Source organism: Canis lupus, chromosome 9 (genome assembly GCF_003254725.2).
Source record: "Canis lupus dingo isolate Sandy chromosome 9, ASM325472v2, whole genome shotgun sequence".
Lineage (NCBI taxonomy): Eukaryota > Metazoa > Chordata > Mammalia > Carnivora > Canidae > Canis > Canis lupus.
Window position 1 is genome coordinate 18,977,222 of NC_064251.1, and position 18,161 is coordinate 18,995,382.

At 35.9% G+C, this 18,161-nt stretch overlaps 1 long non-coding RNA gene across 3 annotated transcripts in view; it reads left to right on the forward strand.

Annotated features, from left to right (window-relative positions):
* Positions 1–462: 462 nt before the first annotated feature.
* LOC112653002 (uncharacterized) overlaps positions 463–18,161 on the forward strand; it is a 39,756-nt gene continuing 22,057 nt past the window's right edge. For all 3 annotated transcript variants that reach the window (XR_007413175.1, XR_007413173.1, XR_007413174.1), the window contains exons 1-2: positions 463–563; positions 1,565–1,679. This is a non-coding gene — a long non-coding RNA (uncharacterized LOC112653002). The remainder of the gene's footprint in view (positions 564–1,564; positions 1,680–18,161) is intronic.

Genomic DNA, 18,161 nt, shown 5'->3' on the forward strand with positions numbered 1-18,161 from the left:
ATTTAAAGTTTCCAGGCAGCTAGACTAATCTCTTTTGAGATTGGGACCTCATTTGGTTATGGCCTCACATTAATAATCAGTTTATTGTACCATGAACTTCCCCACTAATTCATCTTATATTTGTGAATCTATATTATATCTATATTTATATCAATTTCTAGATCGGGACATTTAAGAATATGATTTGAGAACATTCCAGAATAGGATCTCTTTAGTCCTGTTCTTAAGCCCTAGAGTACCTTAAGATTTATTTCTTTATTTAGAACAATCTCTTCTTTCAGTGCACTAAATTATTATATCCCATCTACCTAAAAGCTTTGAAAATATCTTCAAGTGTTCAATTTACATCTGGTGGTGAGAAGAGGCATGGGGAACATAAACTACTGGCCAGACCCTGTTCAGAATTCTTCTATTTGCTTAGCTCCATTGTGACTCCAGCAAAGAGTTAAGCTAAAAAAAAAAAAAAAAAAAAAATTCCTTAACTCATGTACCTTCAGTGTTCTGTGGGAACAATGGAATAGAAAAGCAGCACATTATAGGCCTCACCCAAAGAAGGGGCTCAGGTTTGTACATTTCAACCTCATCTAGTCTCCATCTTATTAATGGTTTAATTTTGGCAGCTACACACCCAAGAGTGAAAGACATAAAATCCACAATTTTACCACAGCTGTTTCCTACTTCCTCTACAAAATTATTTAAACACCTTGTGACCTAAGGGGAAAGGATAAATGAATGACTTTCCAAATGAATTATCTCCTGTCTGCTGTGTCATTTCAGAAGTATTTGCTAATGGACAGAATAATCTTTCACAATTATCTTTCATGATCTGGAGATTTAAAAACTGTACTTAATCCCGGTTCCTATGTTTTCATTCTTAGAACTGCACTTTACATAGAAGCAGAATTGCTATAAGAAATATGGAATCATGCTTCATTTGAGAAAGCAGAGAGGATTTACTAAATACTCTAAAATCCTTCTGAAAATCTTGTCTTCAGGAGGGAGCTTCAGGATCACATCTTTAGGATTTGGAAACGTAAATTGTGCTGCCAAAGAGTTTTCTTTTTTTATAAGTAGTGAGCTATACAAACATGTTTTGAAATACCATTTTGAGGATACAAAGTCCAGATTCATATTAAAATTCAAAGGAAATTGAATTACATAGTGGTAATAACACCCCTACCTGATCATCTGTTAGTAATGCCATGGTAAATATAATTTCAGTGATAAATCTCTGCCAGTACTACCATGTCCCTGTTCCACAACCACAGAGCATATACACATACACAAAAAGGAGTAAGACAAGGAGGGGGGGAAAAAGCCACTAAAACACCTCACATAATAAGTCAACACTTACAGTATTAAAATATCAACCCTTTGGACAAAAGAAAATAGGAATGATAACTGATCCTAAGTCAGGTACAATCTTGAATATTTCTTTCATCAATAGAGATCTTGCAGCTGAAGTTATGTGAGAAAGGTTAATTAGATTAAAATTAACTCTACCACTGACTATGGGGATCTTAATCATGCAAATGCTTGAATCTTACTATTTTTTTTTTTTCAGCTTGATACCCAGAGGTGATGTTTGCTTAGCTCAAAATGACTTTTTTCTCTTGGCCACAACACCCAATGGAATGTGTCTCCGGCAGCCAAAATTGAACATAGTTGATTGAACAAGGGTAAGCACTTGAAAGGAATGGGACCAATAAGATCCTCTCCCCTAAAAGCTGGACAGAATGGCTAAGTGGTTCTCATCAGCTTGAGAGAGAGAAAATTTCCGAGGTTAACACAATCATTTCACCTGAATTCACTATTGGCAAATAATGCCATTCCATGAAAAGGTATGACGGATATGTCCAGAGAGATTACAAACATCTCATCCTGGGTTCCTTAAAGTCTCCATTTCTTCATTCCACTTGTTGCCTACTTTCTAACCCTGATTTCTAGAGACATTGCTCACTATTAATAAGCTTCTTTTCTGATACTTAAATGAACAAAAATTGATTTGAATGGTTATACCCCCAAATTCCTGTCTCATACAGGTAACTATAGAATATAATAACTACTTTAACCTAACTATACCTAATTTTAGAAATGAAAATGAAATGTAACAATGTGATGACAATTCTGAGAAATAGAAATTCTAAAGAACATACTACAGTTTTTAATGACACATTGCAGATAGTGATTATTGAATATTTCTTGAATCTTTTTTACTCATTTAAGGGTAAAATTTTTTAACAATATATGTGAGTAGGGTATCTTGAAAAAGCCACAGTTTAATTGGCATATCAAATCACAAACTGCTTTGGGGAAATATTTTAATATTAATCTGGTTTGTGTCTACTTAGTGTGAAAAGTTCCGAGTTTTTTCCCTCTCAACCAATATTCTCTGAAATTTCTTGCTCTCAGAATGTGTAGAAAGACAACATATTATCCTTTCTCCAACTGGAATCATCACAACGTTGGTTAGGCTTTTATTTCTCCTATAAAATGTCTTTTATTTAATAGGATCTATTTCCCAGGTGTTAAATTTTCCAGAAGAATAATTTCCCTTGTTTTAACTCCTGGCCTGTATGGCATTGGTCTCTCTTGACTAGTTACTTGCATATAAAAAGAGTTAATTTAAATTCAAGTCCCGCAACCTATTTTCCACTGTTTGTAGATGACATTATGTAGTGGAAACTAATATAGGTCCTTGTTAAAATGTTTTTCTATTTCAAAAGTGATTTATTTTGAATTCAATTTCCCAGTTATTAATATAAACATCTAATTCAAAAATGTAATGTCTTAATAACAAAGTCCATTGAATTGGGACAAATTTCTGTCTGTTTCAGGAGACTGGGGTAGAAATCTTTATATGGGTAGAGTTCTATTGTCATTTTAACATTAATGCATGTGGTATCATAAAATCCATATTGGTATAAACATTAGTCACTAGGCCACAGACTTCCTTTTTCATTTTATATATGTACCAAAATGATGCAAAACATGTTATACTAGGGGGTAGCTTTTTATACTTCTGGGTCACCACTTGTTGGAAGAGAGAACAATGGGCTAGATCTAGAGAGAAAGAGATCTTTCTTTCTTTCTTTCTTTCTTTCTTTCTTTCTTTCTTTCTTTCTTTCTTCTTCTTTCTTTCTTTCCTCTTCCTTTAATACTGGCTACAAGTAGGCAAGTTTAACCAAGAGGAAATTTAAAATATCATCTTGTTAACATTTTTCCACATCTGCAAGGCCTATCCTTAGAAGATTTAATTTTAAAAAGATTTCCTCTTATCATGAACAGGTTATGACATAAGCCAAGTACTAAATTCTAGTTTAATATCTTCTTAGAGCAGTTTTCTTAGAATCCTGTGAAGTTCTGTGTTGCTTTATTCTCCCCTTCTTGCCTGCCACTTTCCAAAACTTCCTGACTCCCTTTCTCCATGATTTGTAATCTCTGTGATCCTTCAAGGCTCACATAAGACCTCAACAAAACTTTTCTCAAAGTTCAAGGCAACAGCTACTTCTTCCCATACTTGATTTATCATAATAGGATTCATGCTTGGCATTTAGTGGTACAAGGAGAAATAAACATTTATTAATGAATGGTTCCTCTTTGGTAGATATTTTTAGTCTATTATAATTTCTAATTCATCTCTCATTTATCTAATTTGGTAAACTAATAGAATGATTCCTCAAAGTACAGATATTACAATAACAATATCTTCTGTCCTTTGCCATCACCCAAGTAAGCTTTGAAAAACACTTATGTTTGTCTTACAGAGCCAGTCTTCTTTTGATTAGGTCTTAAATAGCTCCTAATTCTACTGAACATACATGAAATCTGTAGGATTAATTTTCTTTTTCCCTCCTTTAATTAGATCCTTCTTTTCTTCATAATCCATTATCATTTCTTGAATATAAATAAAAAATACATAAATGGACAATTAAGCTAAAAAATAAAGCATGACATCATATTGGGCAAACAAGCTATCAACATAGGTTAGTTAAATAATAATTGAAGATATATGTATACAGTGCCACAAGACAAGGTATGTTCCATTGGTGAGGACAACGGCTCATGTAGTTTCACAGGAGAGAGAGGTTACATTCATCATGAATGAACTGAGACAACTGCATAGAAGAGGGGACTTTTTCTCTGGGCCTAGAAGAATTGTTTGAAATGGGAGCAAATGCATTTTAGGCAAGAGAGGTAAGTATGAAGAAAGGAAAGGAAGTAAGATAATGCAGGGATTGTTGGATTGACTAGCTAGCAGTAAAGAGCAGACAAGATTAAAAAGAAAGATGAAAAACAAAACAAAAGACTAAAAGGGAAGATGGATTGTTGGACAGTAGAAGGTCTGAATAGCATGCTAAGAATTTAAGGGTTTACCCTTGAGGAAATGAAAGAAACTGAGTTTTAAAACCAGAATTAAAGTGTCACATTCTAAAGACTTAGCTTGTTGCAGATTTAGTTAATTTGATAAGGAAGAGACTGAAGGAAAGGAGATGGGGACTGTTGATGGAGCACTGAAGGGAACTATGAGAGCTAAAGTGAATATGTGGCATCACCAAAAGAAAAAACAAAAATAACTGCTGCATGACATGGAAAGAGGAACCCACTGGGCTTGGAGACTCAAGGAATTTTGTAAGGTTAAAGCATCAAAAGTCCCAAACTGATACTAAAAGAAAACAGAAAAAAGAGAAAAGAAAAGAGAAAAGAAAAGAAAAGAAAGAAAGAAAGAAAGAAAGAAAGAAAGAAAGAAAGAAAGAAAGAAAGAAAGAAAGAAAAGCATGTCAAAAAGAAGAGGGAATATTCATCTTTGGAATTACTTAGTAATGAAAAGTTTATTCCCCTCCAGTGGAGAGTTCACAGTTACACTGGTATGCTCCTTTCAACAACTAGGGTCTTCCAACTACTTGAATACCCTTGATTTTAGAAGTATTCTTTTTCAATTGTGTGAATCTACATAGCTCCTGAGAGTAAGACGCTACAATGTATTGAATGCACAGCACACCAAATCTCCCAGAATATCCTTTATGGGGACAACTCTCTAAAAAACTATTGAAAATGTGTTGAATTTACATACTCATAACCTGACACAAATTTCTCCTTGTTGCCCAACCTCTGACCTTCCCCATACACACACATACGCACACACACAAACACACACACTCTCTCTCACACACACACATTCTTAACTGGCTTTTTAGGCTGCAACAGAAGTCACTTTGTAAGTCTGCTCAAGGAAGATGCGATTAAGATAATTTGAAATAACCATTTTTCCCCACCTTGGCTTATTAAAGCTAGATGTTTATCTAGAGGCATTCTGCACCTAACTATAAGTTGGGAGACCCCAGTGTCAACAGTAGTAGCAAAAAATGAAAATTACTATAAAAATTCCATATTTTAAGAGAAAGGTATCTTTTAACAAAGTTTATAAATTGAGATATGCAAAATGAGTTTGTAATCTGTGGAAAATCTGTCTCAGGATATTTGATATAAATGCATTATATGTAGGGGTACATACTTTTAAGAGCAAAACCAATGCTCTTAATTGCTCATAAAAGAGTGAATAATTAATAGATCTATTAAGGCATACCTTCTATACTTTATGAATTTAATACTGAAAAGTAGTATAAATAAGAAAAAGCATTGAGCAAGGAAAACAGGCTATTGAACTGAATTCTGAAGTGTGTGTGTGTGTGTGTGTGTGTGTGTGTGTGTGTGGCTGGAGGTGGAAGTTTGAAATGCTCTTAAAATTATTTTTATAAATAGAATACTATCAGAATACTATTTTAAAGAAAAATAAAGTTAGGAAATTTAACTCATTCACAAATGGCAGGTTAGGAAGATGATGGAGACTTTAATTGGGAACTCATTTAAAAAGCTGCTCTGGTAAATCCATGCTGTGGATACCTCTCCTCTCCATGTATGTAGAGATGGCCACTATTGCAGGAACACAGGTTATAAGTAAATTCTAAATAAATTGCAAAGAGCTGAGGGCCAAGACGTGTGGCCATCCAAGTAGAAGGGTAAAGTACTTTTCTCAGCCACGCTGCTCATTCACTTGGTAAATCACAAGGAAACTGTCCTCTGTGGGATCTCAGAATACGTTAGTTCTCAAGCACAAGGGTGAGAACCGTCTTGACATACTTCCTCTCAGGGTTAAATAATCTGGATTCTGAGAGTCCATGGAGAAAGAGAGATGAATTAGAGGAATTAACCTGGGAACTTATCTTAGTCACATGTGTGCATTTCAGCGAGTGCAACAATCTAATTGTTTTTTTTTTATTATAGTGAAAGGTTATCTCTAATTCGTACTGATAGGAAGCCACGAGCTGTGTTCTGAACAATTTACTAAATATAAACGGCTGATACATGCTTTCCTGATCCAAATGAGGGCTTTTCCTACTTCTCACATTTTGATGGCTTGCTCACTTGTTTGTTTCTCCAAATTCTTTGCACTGCAGATCTTGGATCTGTTACCTTTGTACAAAGCGAGCCAATTGGGGAAATCCGCTCTCACTGCTCCTCTACTGAGGAAGAACAACAGTGGATTAATGATTTCGATGTTTCAGGCAAACTAGCTAATTCACATACAAATTAAAATTTAATGTAACCTATGATAGTTTTATTGCATGTTATTGCTTCAAAAAAAAAAAAAAAAGAAAGAAATCTTCCACCCCTTGGAAGTTTTTCCTAATTAATTGTAAATCTGTCCATTGCATCCTGCCCTAATTAAAAAAAATTAATTAATTTAAAAAATAATAAATGCCATGATTCCTGCTTTACCTATCATCCCACAGTACATATTGACGTCGTTTTTATGGGCATAATGTTAGTGGGCAAAAATGTCAATGCATAACATTAATATGTAGCAATATTAATGCCAAACAATGATTTAAGCCGCAGGAAAATCTTATAGGTCAACTTCTAGTTGATTGCTATCTTAATAGGAGAGTAAAAAATGTTATACATCCCAATACTCCCAAAAGTGATTCTCCAAAGGGTGATTTTGCCCCTCAGGGTACGTTTGGCAAGGTCTGGAGAGTTTTGATTAGCCTGGCTGGAGGGGGTTTACTACTGACATCTAGTGGGTAGAGGTCAGGCCTGCTGGTAAACATGCTGAATTACAAAGAACGGGCCACCCCTACCCCAAAAAACAATTCTCTAATCAAAATGTAAATAGGATTCCTATTTTCCCTTTTCCTGCACTATAAACTAACAAACTTTTTTTCACTGATGAAGGGTTTGCTTCCTATTTTAGGGAATTGTGTATATGTGTGTGTGTGTGTGTGTGTGTGTGTGTGTGTCTGTAGGCTGAGGAATGTATAGGCTGAAGATAAAATAAATTCTCTCGACTTAAACAAGCCAGAAGCAAAACATGCCTTCCTACCATTGCCTAATATAATAATTAAAATTACTAAATCAAATTTCAAAATCCAACTTACTGAGAAGAAACAAAGAGCATATGTTCTCTGTAGAGTATTAGAATAATGCATTGGGTCACCATTAATTATTAAATGAAGCTACAAGTATGACAATAGCAAAAATATAAAAATGTAATATGTAAAAAAATGTTAAAAAGTAACAAAAAAAAGTAAAAATGTACATTTTTGTCCCTTATTCATAAAATGGCAATTTTCTGCAATGGCTAATCTCTGAAGTTGGGAAGGACAAAAAAGGAATTTGATGTTCCTCTTTACATTTATGATTTAATTTCCAGAGTGACTTCTTATTGTAACTGAAATTCTTTCTTGACTAGAGGTCCATCTGGGACTATTTATAAAATAAACTGTATTTCACAAGTCCTTTGCAAAGCTAATCAACAATGACAGAAAATAGCCTAGAATTGCCTTGGGCTAATTGTGGGTAGAAACTGTGCAAAGAGACATAAGGGAACCATTTGGAATGATGGAGATATTCTATATCTTGATAGGGGTGGTGATTGCATAAGTGTGTGTATTTGTCAAAACTCATTGGATACACTTAAAATGGGTGCACTTGAGTATAAGTAAATTGTATAATAATAAAGCAGGGTGGGTTTTTTTTTTTAATTGCCTGCTTTGGATAATAAATCATATGGCTATTTTACTCCTAAATCTAGTCAAAGTAGCATCTCACACTCAGATTTGGTAATCAAGTAACACATTATTTTATGTGTGCAATGGCTACGAACAACTAGAACATCCTCTGTGTGCTCTGCCCATACCAAATCATTTCCTTCTCTTTGTTTTAAAGATGAGGAAACAGAACCCAAAGATTTTGATAGTAAAAATATCCTTTACTTTGAAAAAAAAAAAAGAATATCTAAGGCATTCACACTATTATAATTACATTACTCATAGGTAAATTATGAACTCTGGAAACTAGCTACCTTGCTTTTTTTTTTTTTTAAAGATTTGTTTATTTATATTAGAGAGAAAGTGGAGGGAGGAGCAGAGGGAGAGGGAGAGATTGAATCTCAAGCAGACTCCCAACTGAATGTGGAGCCAAATGCTGAGCTCAGTCTCATGACCCCAAGACCATGACCTGATTTGAAATCAAGAGTTGGAGGCTCAACCAACTGAGCCACCCAGGTGCCCCTGGAAGCTAGCTACCTTTCTGAAGGACACACAGTTATATAGTGAATATGCCAAGAACACAATGTATACTTTCCTTAGCTTTTCACCATGATGTTTGGGCTGATCCTGTAATACATTAGATCTAACCTGGATGGAAAGAGAACTGTATGAATAATTAAGTTGGGTCATATATACTCCAGATCTAACCCGGCATAGTTGGGATTTCTGACATAGGGTCACTATAGATGCTATTTTCTCTGTCATTTTTGACATAATGTATTGCATTCTATAACCTAAAAGAGCTCATGACTATTTGTTTTTACATTGAGATGGGACAGACATCCTTTCCTTTTAACACAGGTACAAATCAAGATACACCAAGTAAAGACACCTAAAATTGGTTTATCTTAAACTTAGCTTGATGATGGAAAAGTTGATGAGACAGTGTGTCAGTGAGGTTCCTAATAGGAAACAAATGGAATAATCAAACAAGGAAAACCTGAGAACATCTGGTTGACAAAGGACCCATGTGGGGGTCTGGTAAGGAAAGCACAAAGATAAACGGCATGAGAGGGCAGCAAAATGATTATATCACTCCTAGGATCAGCAGATAAAATATAAGGTGCTCCATTAAATTTATATTTCAAGTAAATAACAAATAAATGTTATAAATGTTTTAGTATAAATAGGCCATGTTCTCTTGCTTTTTTTTTTTTTTTCCCCCTAAATCTTGTGACTCTAAGTCTACTCCTCTCTACCAAATAAAACACAGAAGAACAGAGCCAGCTTCTGGGCAGACCAGAAGACAGGGATTTGGACAAAGCAGATAAGATGTCACAAGTAGAGGAGAGAGAGAGTGAGGGACCCCCACAGTGAGGGAGCCTGTGGATGAGGCATCTGGCCTCACTTTTCTCCCACTGCCTGACTTCGACACAAACTTCCCAGTGTCTGAACCCCAAAAGACCAGCTTCCTAAGACAGAGCACAGGAAAAAAGGAAGGGCAGAGTGAATCTGGTGAAACAAATAGAAACTATCTAGTCCAGAGAGGATTACATTCCTAGCATAGCCAAGGCGGTGGCCACACTTTGGACAAAGGAATTTAATACCTGAAGTGACACCTGATTCATAAGTGAACTTAAAATTCATTTCAAAAATAAAATCAATAGGAATATATAAACTGATGTACATAGTATATTTTTATTCAAAATATTTATCCTGTGTAACACAGTTCTAAACAGGGAACATAAATTGTACCAAAAAAATACATGAAGTGACTCAATGGAATACTCAAGAAAACCAGGTTGCCACTTCTTTCAAAGAGGAAAAATAAGTCAAAATGGAAACCAGATTACAGCATCCACATAAGAAAAAAAATTATGATAGTCCGAGCCTATGGCATTTCTCTTACAAAAGCAGGTAAATGAAGGTCCAAACTTCTATAGAGTAAATCCAATATTCCTTTATGGATAGATTGTTTTAAGATTTAAAGACTTTTAAAAACCATTCCAGATATGTCACTCTACAATTATATTGCTTATGGTAGCCATTGCTTATGATGACACATAAATATTTTCTGACCAAAGCATTTTGTAAAATTTATCTGCACTCATGATTTCAGATACCTTAAAAATGTTCATGATAAGGGAAAACTTAAATAGTAACTTACACAGTACGATCACAAATCATGATAAAATAAACATGCAAAAGCATAGACACAAAATACATGTGCATACATATCTATCCGGAAATACATGCACAAAAACAATGACATTACTTGTAATTCTGGATATAGGAACTACGGGTGACATTTTATCATATTTTTACTTTACTTTCTAAATGTACCATTCTAAATGATTTTTTATAATCAGCCAAAAGAAAATAAGTAACATTTTAATATTCTTTTGTGAGGGTTTTATGTTCTAGAATAATCATTTTAATTGTCCTTTTACATTACTTGTGATTCTGGTGGAAAAATGATTCAAAAGAAGAACATACTTACTCTAGGATAACACGTTGGAAATACCCCAGAGAAGAAGACTGTAACTTTGTGTGTTCTTTTAGTTTTCATAGTAAAATGGAAATTGTTTGTAGTTGTTGCCAAGAATAAGGCTTTGTAACTTTGAGTTTGGCACACACCATATACTACATATCACTATCCAAATGTTGCTGGAAAATCTGAAGACTTTTTTAGACACTTTTACAAGAGTGAGCGAAGTATTATCTTATCACAGTTAACAATTATATGTTCATTCTCTTGAATGAGTACAGGGGAAAACATCAAGGGACATTTCTGGCCTGGCATCCTGAGTCTCCATATTTGGCATTGGAATGACTATCACTCCATAATTGGGCTAGTGTCCAGGGAAAGTAGAAATGGCTCACGGTAGGGGACATGCACTTGGCAGTGTTTGGGCCATTTCTCAACATTTCAGTAACTGGAATGCCTCATTTCTCTGTGTCGACAGTCCTGAGTAACATAGTAGTACCCAGGAGATCATTTAAACTCTAATTTTTTTTTTTAAATAGGTAGCTTTTCCAGGCAAGCATAGCATTTTGCATCTTAAGCCCTGTCATCACCCATAGGAAAAAAATATATATGATGTATTTCCTTTCATGCATCTAAGTTCAAATTTTTGAGGTCATTCTTTTTTTTTCCAAATAATCGCTGGATACAGTCCTTTTTTTTTTTTCTCTCTCCTTTCTAAGTTTCAACAGCTTACCCTTAAAAGACATAGATTAAAGAAATGCTAAGACTTGCATTTTTTTCTAAAACAAAGATTAGTGCTCACTGTATGAAGCCAATATCCCTCTATAGGAAAAAATGATATTAATAATTAGAGGATTTCTAAATTGCTGAATAAGGATGTGGCAAGTGTTTTATTTTTTATTTTTAAGTGCATTCTGAAGTCTCGGGGTGTGGCTTGCAGCAAATACAAAACAGGACATTGTCAAGTTAACAGAGAAGAGAATGTGAGGCCCAAATTGCTTATTTCAGTTTGAGCTTCTGCTGCAGGTGGATAAACAGGGTCCACTGGAAGGGCCCAGTATCATTTACTCACTGGGTGATAAGAGAATAATGTATGGTCCCTACCACTCCATGTTAATTACAAAAGAAGAATAGTGTTCTTTTTAGCTCCGTGTCACCAAACTATGTGAGACAGTCAGGAATATTTAGTGTTTAGGGGAGAGAACTGAATCACAGTAGCAACAATTTGGTCAAATTATGTTCTTGAGGTCTTTCATTTGTCCTCCCCCAAAACATCCATACTTGTTGTCGGGCATATTCAGCAATTAATAATTAAATTATTTTAATTTTAAAATTAAAATTTTTAGGATAATTTTCAAAAACTTTCCTTGAAACACATACACTCCCACCGTTACATGCATACTTTCCATATGCCGCATCTATTAGAATTAACTCAAGACAAAAAATGAGAATGCGTCCCTGTATATTAGGAAATTCTTAAGGCTAGCAACTAGGAAATACTCACATAACAAACCTGTAAGCAGTATCTCCATCCCAAAGAATGGAAATGTGAATAAATTCAGGGGTAGCTTACTTTTTCACTGTGGAATAACCACTTCAACAGGATTTTAGTTATAGAAGTTAATATTAGGACCTGGGTTTGATTTGGGAGGGGGAGGGCGTTCCGACACCTGATGCAGATTTTCTAGTATTTTAAATTGGTTATACTTAACAGATCTAAGTCTGCACAGCATTCTTCTTTGCTCTTGTTTGATTTTGCATTCCCTTTATCAAATTCTAATGCCTTATTGAGGGGCGAAAATGTGTCACTAGGAGGTAATGCATTTGGTCCTTAGTGATTTGAAGGAGAGACACATGGACACAATGAAAATGCAATCCTGACCTTCCTCTCCTACTGGGTGACACAGAATGAACTGCGATGGCTACAGTTCCACACATTGCTGCTGTCGCATGTACTGCACTTGCAAAGACTGTGTAGCCTATCTTTGTGAAATATGCCAAGGTACTTCCTCTTGTGTACTAATTAATGAGTGGCCTAAGGGATGCCAGAGGGCAAGGCTACTTCTCTGGCTAAAAAGTGGGTTTCTCTGAGGCCCATGGGCACTCCAGGCTTTGGGGCTCCCCATCAGATCTTTTCTGGGGATACCTGCTCTGACCATGACTATTCCAGGACCTAAGAGTTCCTGTATCTAACTGTTGTCATTAGCTAATCTTTCTATTTTATTTTCCTTCTATATTTTCTGATGCAAGAACTCTGAAAAGATGCTTCATGTGATTTGGGAAAACAGAGACACTGCTCTGGTTTTATCCTCCCATGAGATACTGTGGATATGAGAGAGCAGGCATAGCATTGGGAAAAGCAAAATCCAGGGCACCTGGATGGCTCAGTGGTTGAGCATCTGCCTTTAGCTCAGGCCCTGATCACAGGGCCTGGATGGGGTTCCCTGTGGGGAGCCTGCTTCCCTCTGTGCCTATGTCTCTGCCTCTCTCTCTGTGTCTTTCATGAATAAACAGATTTTTTTTTTAAAAAAAAGGAAAGGAAAAATCCAAAATCTTAAGGAGAAACAGCAAGTTAAATATGGCAGATTTCTTCTCCTCCCCAGCCTCATTAAAATAACAATAAAATTAACATTAAAAGAAGGAGAAAAAAAAAGAAAAAATAAATAAAAGAAGGAGAAACTCTACAAAAACAAAAAAAAATAGAGAGAACTCAAATACAATTCAGAAATTTCAACAGACTTTAAGAAAACTGCAGATTCAGGAAAGGAAAAGACTTGGCAGATAGGAAGAATTTGCAGCCTAAGAGTTTGACTGGCCCTAAAAATCTCATAAGAGTTAGACTCCAGACTATGGCTACTACCCAGAGGTGAGGTAAAGTGGAGTGCTGAGTATACACAAAGTAGTTGAAAGAAATGGGAGCCTCAGTTCTGAAACAACAAGGAAAAGAAATCTCTCAACAATGTGAGGGATCCTGGGAGTAGATCTATCTCACTGGAGCCTCTGATAAGACCACAGCCTTGGATTTCAGTCTGTCAAAAGAGAACCTGGAGTAGAAGACCCAGATGAGTCATGCCAGCACCTGACTTACAGAAACTTAGAGATCATAAATGTGTTTTAAGCCCCTGGGTTTATGGTAACTTGCTATGCAGCATCAAAAACCAATACAGTCTCTCAAACTCCTTCCCATATCCTCCACCTGGAATTTTAGCAACTAGGAGTAGAACCCCATCTCAAGAAGATTAAAGAATTGTTTGCTTTAAAACCTAAGAGGTGTGATTTACTTGCCAGAGGGACTTCTAACTAAATGGCCAGCTGCAGTCTGATCACCCCACATGCAAACCCATTAACTAATATGCATCTTGTACATTATATGTATGTTATGGAATTCCAAAGGTTTTTCTAGAGTTATACCAGAGGATCACCAGAATTTTGAATAAGAATTTCCAATCTGAAGACACCAAACAAACAAATTAAAGGTATCCAGAGAAAACAGAGGCAATTCAGACGAAGAAAGAAAGAAGAAAGAAAGAAAGAAAGAAAGAAAGAAAGAAAGAAAGAAAGAAAGAAAGAAAGAGAAAGAGGAAAAGGAAAGAAAATTAGAATTCAGGTTCCTATAAAACATGTCAGATCCTTTTTATTTTCAGATATCCTTTTGATGCTCAATTACTTTTGATCATCTGTTAGCTAGGTACTATAACTTCTTTGTAAGGGCAGAAAAATAAATGTTTTTTCCCTTATTACTTCTTCCTGATTCGAGGACCAGTGCTAGTTCAATCATTTTCATTTTGTCATAATAGAGACCTAATTCAAAAATCTTTTCAAAGCTTTGTGATCTTTTAATGCCAAATAAACATACAACGAAATTGTAATTTTTAATCTGATAGTCAAGAGCTGAAAGAAATGTTAGGATAAATGAAATGAGTTTTGCTAGACATTCCTGAAGGAGGTATTTTTAAATGTTACCTTGTGATAACATATGTCAAATGTATTATAAGCATTGCTATAATCTCCTCTGAACACTACTTGTCAAACTTACCTCCAATAAAGCATAAACTGCTGGAGGATTGGCTAATCACAAGTAAAGACAGAAAGTAAAATCCTTCCTTTTTTTCTGTTGAATCTTCACAAAAACTTGCACTTCTGTTTCTCATCTTTAGAGAAAACTCATGTGTTTTTCTGAGAAAAAATACTCTTTGAAATATTGAATTAATAAAAAAGTTCTTAATTATAACATTTTTTAAAAAGATTTTATTTATTCATAAGAGACAGAGAGAGAGAGAGAGAGAGAGAGAGGCAGAGATAGGCAGAGGGAGAAGCAGGCTCCATGCAGGGAGCCCGACGTGGGACTCGATCTCGGGTCCCCAGGATCAGGCCCTGGGCTGAAGGTGGCACTAAACCACTGAGCCCCCGGGGCTGCCCCTTAATTATAACATTTTAATGATGATTTGCCGCATGTGTTAAAAAAAATAGAGAGAGTGTAGTAATTAGGCACTCTACAGATCTTTTCCCCAGAATATAGAAATCAAATAAGAATTCATTGGAAAACCCCTGATCTCCTACTTTCTTCTTTAATTAATACTTATAAATTATTTGAAGTATTTTCCATTTTTATTTTTGGATATTTTAATTTGGAGCCCATCATCTGGTCTACAGATTGTGGAGTCCTGGTAAGAGTTTAACAACCAGAAAAAATATAATTAAAGCCCTAATGTGTATTTTTTTACAGATTTCTTATACGTAAATACTATCACAATGGTCCATTTTAAGCTACAAACGTGCTATCACTGAAGGCGAAGTTGGAAAGAGATGCTCACAATTGGTTTTCATGAGCCAGTGCAAGTCAGCTCCAATATACCACTGTATTTAACCAGTATATTTCATATTTCAGGCCCTATGATTCTCAGATGCTTTAATTTAAAATAAGTATATGTTCAATTTAAAAACATGAGTATATATAACATTTGCATAGAGCTTGTGCCAATGGATGACTTACTTTTCTTTTTCCTCTGGTGGTGATTTGAAATGTTTAAAATATTACTGATTTTATGCAAAAAAATACTAGGATTGCTTTGATGATTTAATGTTGCTACATATATTGTTGGTGCTAATGGAAATGATCAAAATTAAACTTGGAAAATTAAAATTTGCTTCTTTTTTTCTTAGTGATTTCTCTAACTCAAAAGCATCAATATACACCTTTTTCTAATCTCTAGAAAATTATATTAGGGAAGTATGCCCTTTTAAAATTGATAGATACCATCTCCACATTATTTGTAGTTTATATAAAATTCAGATCCATGAAAGATTAGTAAGAAGAAAAATAAGAGAAAGTGTTTTGAATGTAGCCCAATAACAAAACAGTAATTCTATAATTACACAAACACCGAAATCACCAGTTCTAATTTCTCTACTTTCTCTTTCCACTATTAACCAACGTGATTTACTGAGTCTCCTGGTTTCACTTGTGCTCATGAAATTCCTCATGATTCTAAAAGCTGAATGGAAGTATGATGTAGAAAATGATTGCAAATAGAATTTTTGTGTACTAATTAAGACTAATGTTGTGTGACAAAAATGCTCCTGGTGATCCTGGAAGGAAAGTGAGCCAAGTTTATTCATGAGAAAAGTGCTGTTTTCTCTGCTCAGAGAGAGAAACTGACTCTCTGTAAGTCAGGCTCCCCACCAAAAACAGACCCCTACATGGAGATGTATGTACAAAAGATTTCCTTGGGAGAGGTCTTAAGCCCATCACCTATAAGGAGCAAGGAGAGAAGGACTGAAGGAGAAGCAGATGCATCACGGGGTTTAGCCAATCCAGAGGGAAGTTCTGCAACTGGAATGGTCCTTTCAAGATGCCTCAAGTCAAGGCAAAGGAGTGAGACCTGATGCAGAGACACAAATCACTGAACATAGACCATCCCCAAGGAGGAGACATAAATTCTCTTCAGCCAAGGACAATCCTAGAGAGGGACTCAGCTGTGTCAGCAGGAGATACTCCCAGCGTCTAGAGTGAGTGCCAGGAATGAGAGCTTGGATCTGGAAGTAGAGATGCTGAGGACCCTGTTCAGAGCACTGCGAGTACAATCTCATTAAACAATGAACCTCTTATCCTAGCTCTACTTCTTTTCATTATTAATATTCTATTTCAGTTTTTTTGAAGCTGAGGAGATCGTAATTGCTTCTTAGTCATTTACATTCTGTTTGGAAGTGAACAGTTTAGTTTCTCTACATGTTATTATTTCTAAAACTATTTTCTTATGGAGTATCATTCCTTAGTATGAGATGTTCAAGCCACTGAATGCAGATAACAGATACAATATTAAGTGTTAGAGGAAATGTTTCACCTTTTGTGTTTTTCTTTTTTTTTTTTAAGATTTTATTTATTTATTCATGGGAGACACAAAGAGAGAGGTGGAGACACAGACAGAGGGAGAAGCAGGCTCCCCACAGGGAGCCCAATGTGGAACTCCATCCTAGGACCCCGGGATCATGACCTGAGCCAAAGGCAGACACTCAATCACTGAGCCCAGGTGCCCCTCACCTTTTATGTTTTTAAGAAATGAATTTGTTTGAGTATGATTTTTATTACAGTCAATCGTGAATGGCAAAAGTTGGAAAAGCCCTTTGATGTTTCTTGATTAGGTAAATCCAAGCCATTTATATTCCAGTTAATTTACACAGTAACATCAGTGAGGTCATAAATAGTGGGTTGTATTTCACAGGAGCTAACCATCACCTTTAAAGTCCAGATGTGGGATCCCTGGGTGGCGCAGCGGTTTGGCGCCTGCCTTTGGCCCGGGGCGCGATCCTGGAGACCCGGGATCGAATCCCACGTCGGGCTCCCGGCGCATGGAGCCTGCTTCTCCCTCTGCCTGTGTCTCTGCCTCTCTGTCTCTCTCTGTGTGACTATCATGAATAAATAAATAAAATCTTTAAAAAAAAATTAAAGTCCAGATGTCCCAAGGGTACGTCTTGTGAACTAGTTATGAAGCTTTCATGGTAACAGGATAGGGAACAAGTATTAATTGGATAGGAGATGGCATCCAACATGGATTACACTTTATATTCTCAGGGTTTTCAAGGTGAATGTCTTGCAGTTATATCCTAGTTTTTGAACTTGTTGAACAAGAGATAGAGATTTACCTTTTCAATGTGCCTGTGTTATAACCTATTTTATTAAGTGTGTGTGTGTGTGTGTGTGTGTGTGTGTGTGTTTATGTGTGTATTTGACAATTCTGGCTTCAGTTTTATCTCTCAGGAAAGCTAAAGTAGTGGATATAAACCTACACTTTTCTGTTACATAACAACATGTGATTTTCAAAGAGGGGAAAGTAACTATTTAGCCTAATGTGGTTAAAGAATTTCAGGGTTAGATAACAGCCACATTTTCTACTTCTCTTTCCTTGCACATTATATTCAATTTTAACCTCACTGCTTTCTAGATGAAGCATTTGAAACATAAAAAAATTACAGTTCTTGGGGATCCCTGGGTGGCGCAGCGGTTTGGCGCCTGCCTTTGGCCCAGGGCGCGATCCTGGAGACCCGGGATCGAATCCCACGTCGGGCTCCCGGTGCATGGAGCCTGCTTCTCCCTCTGCCTGTGTCTCTGCCTCTCTCTCTCT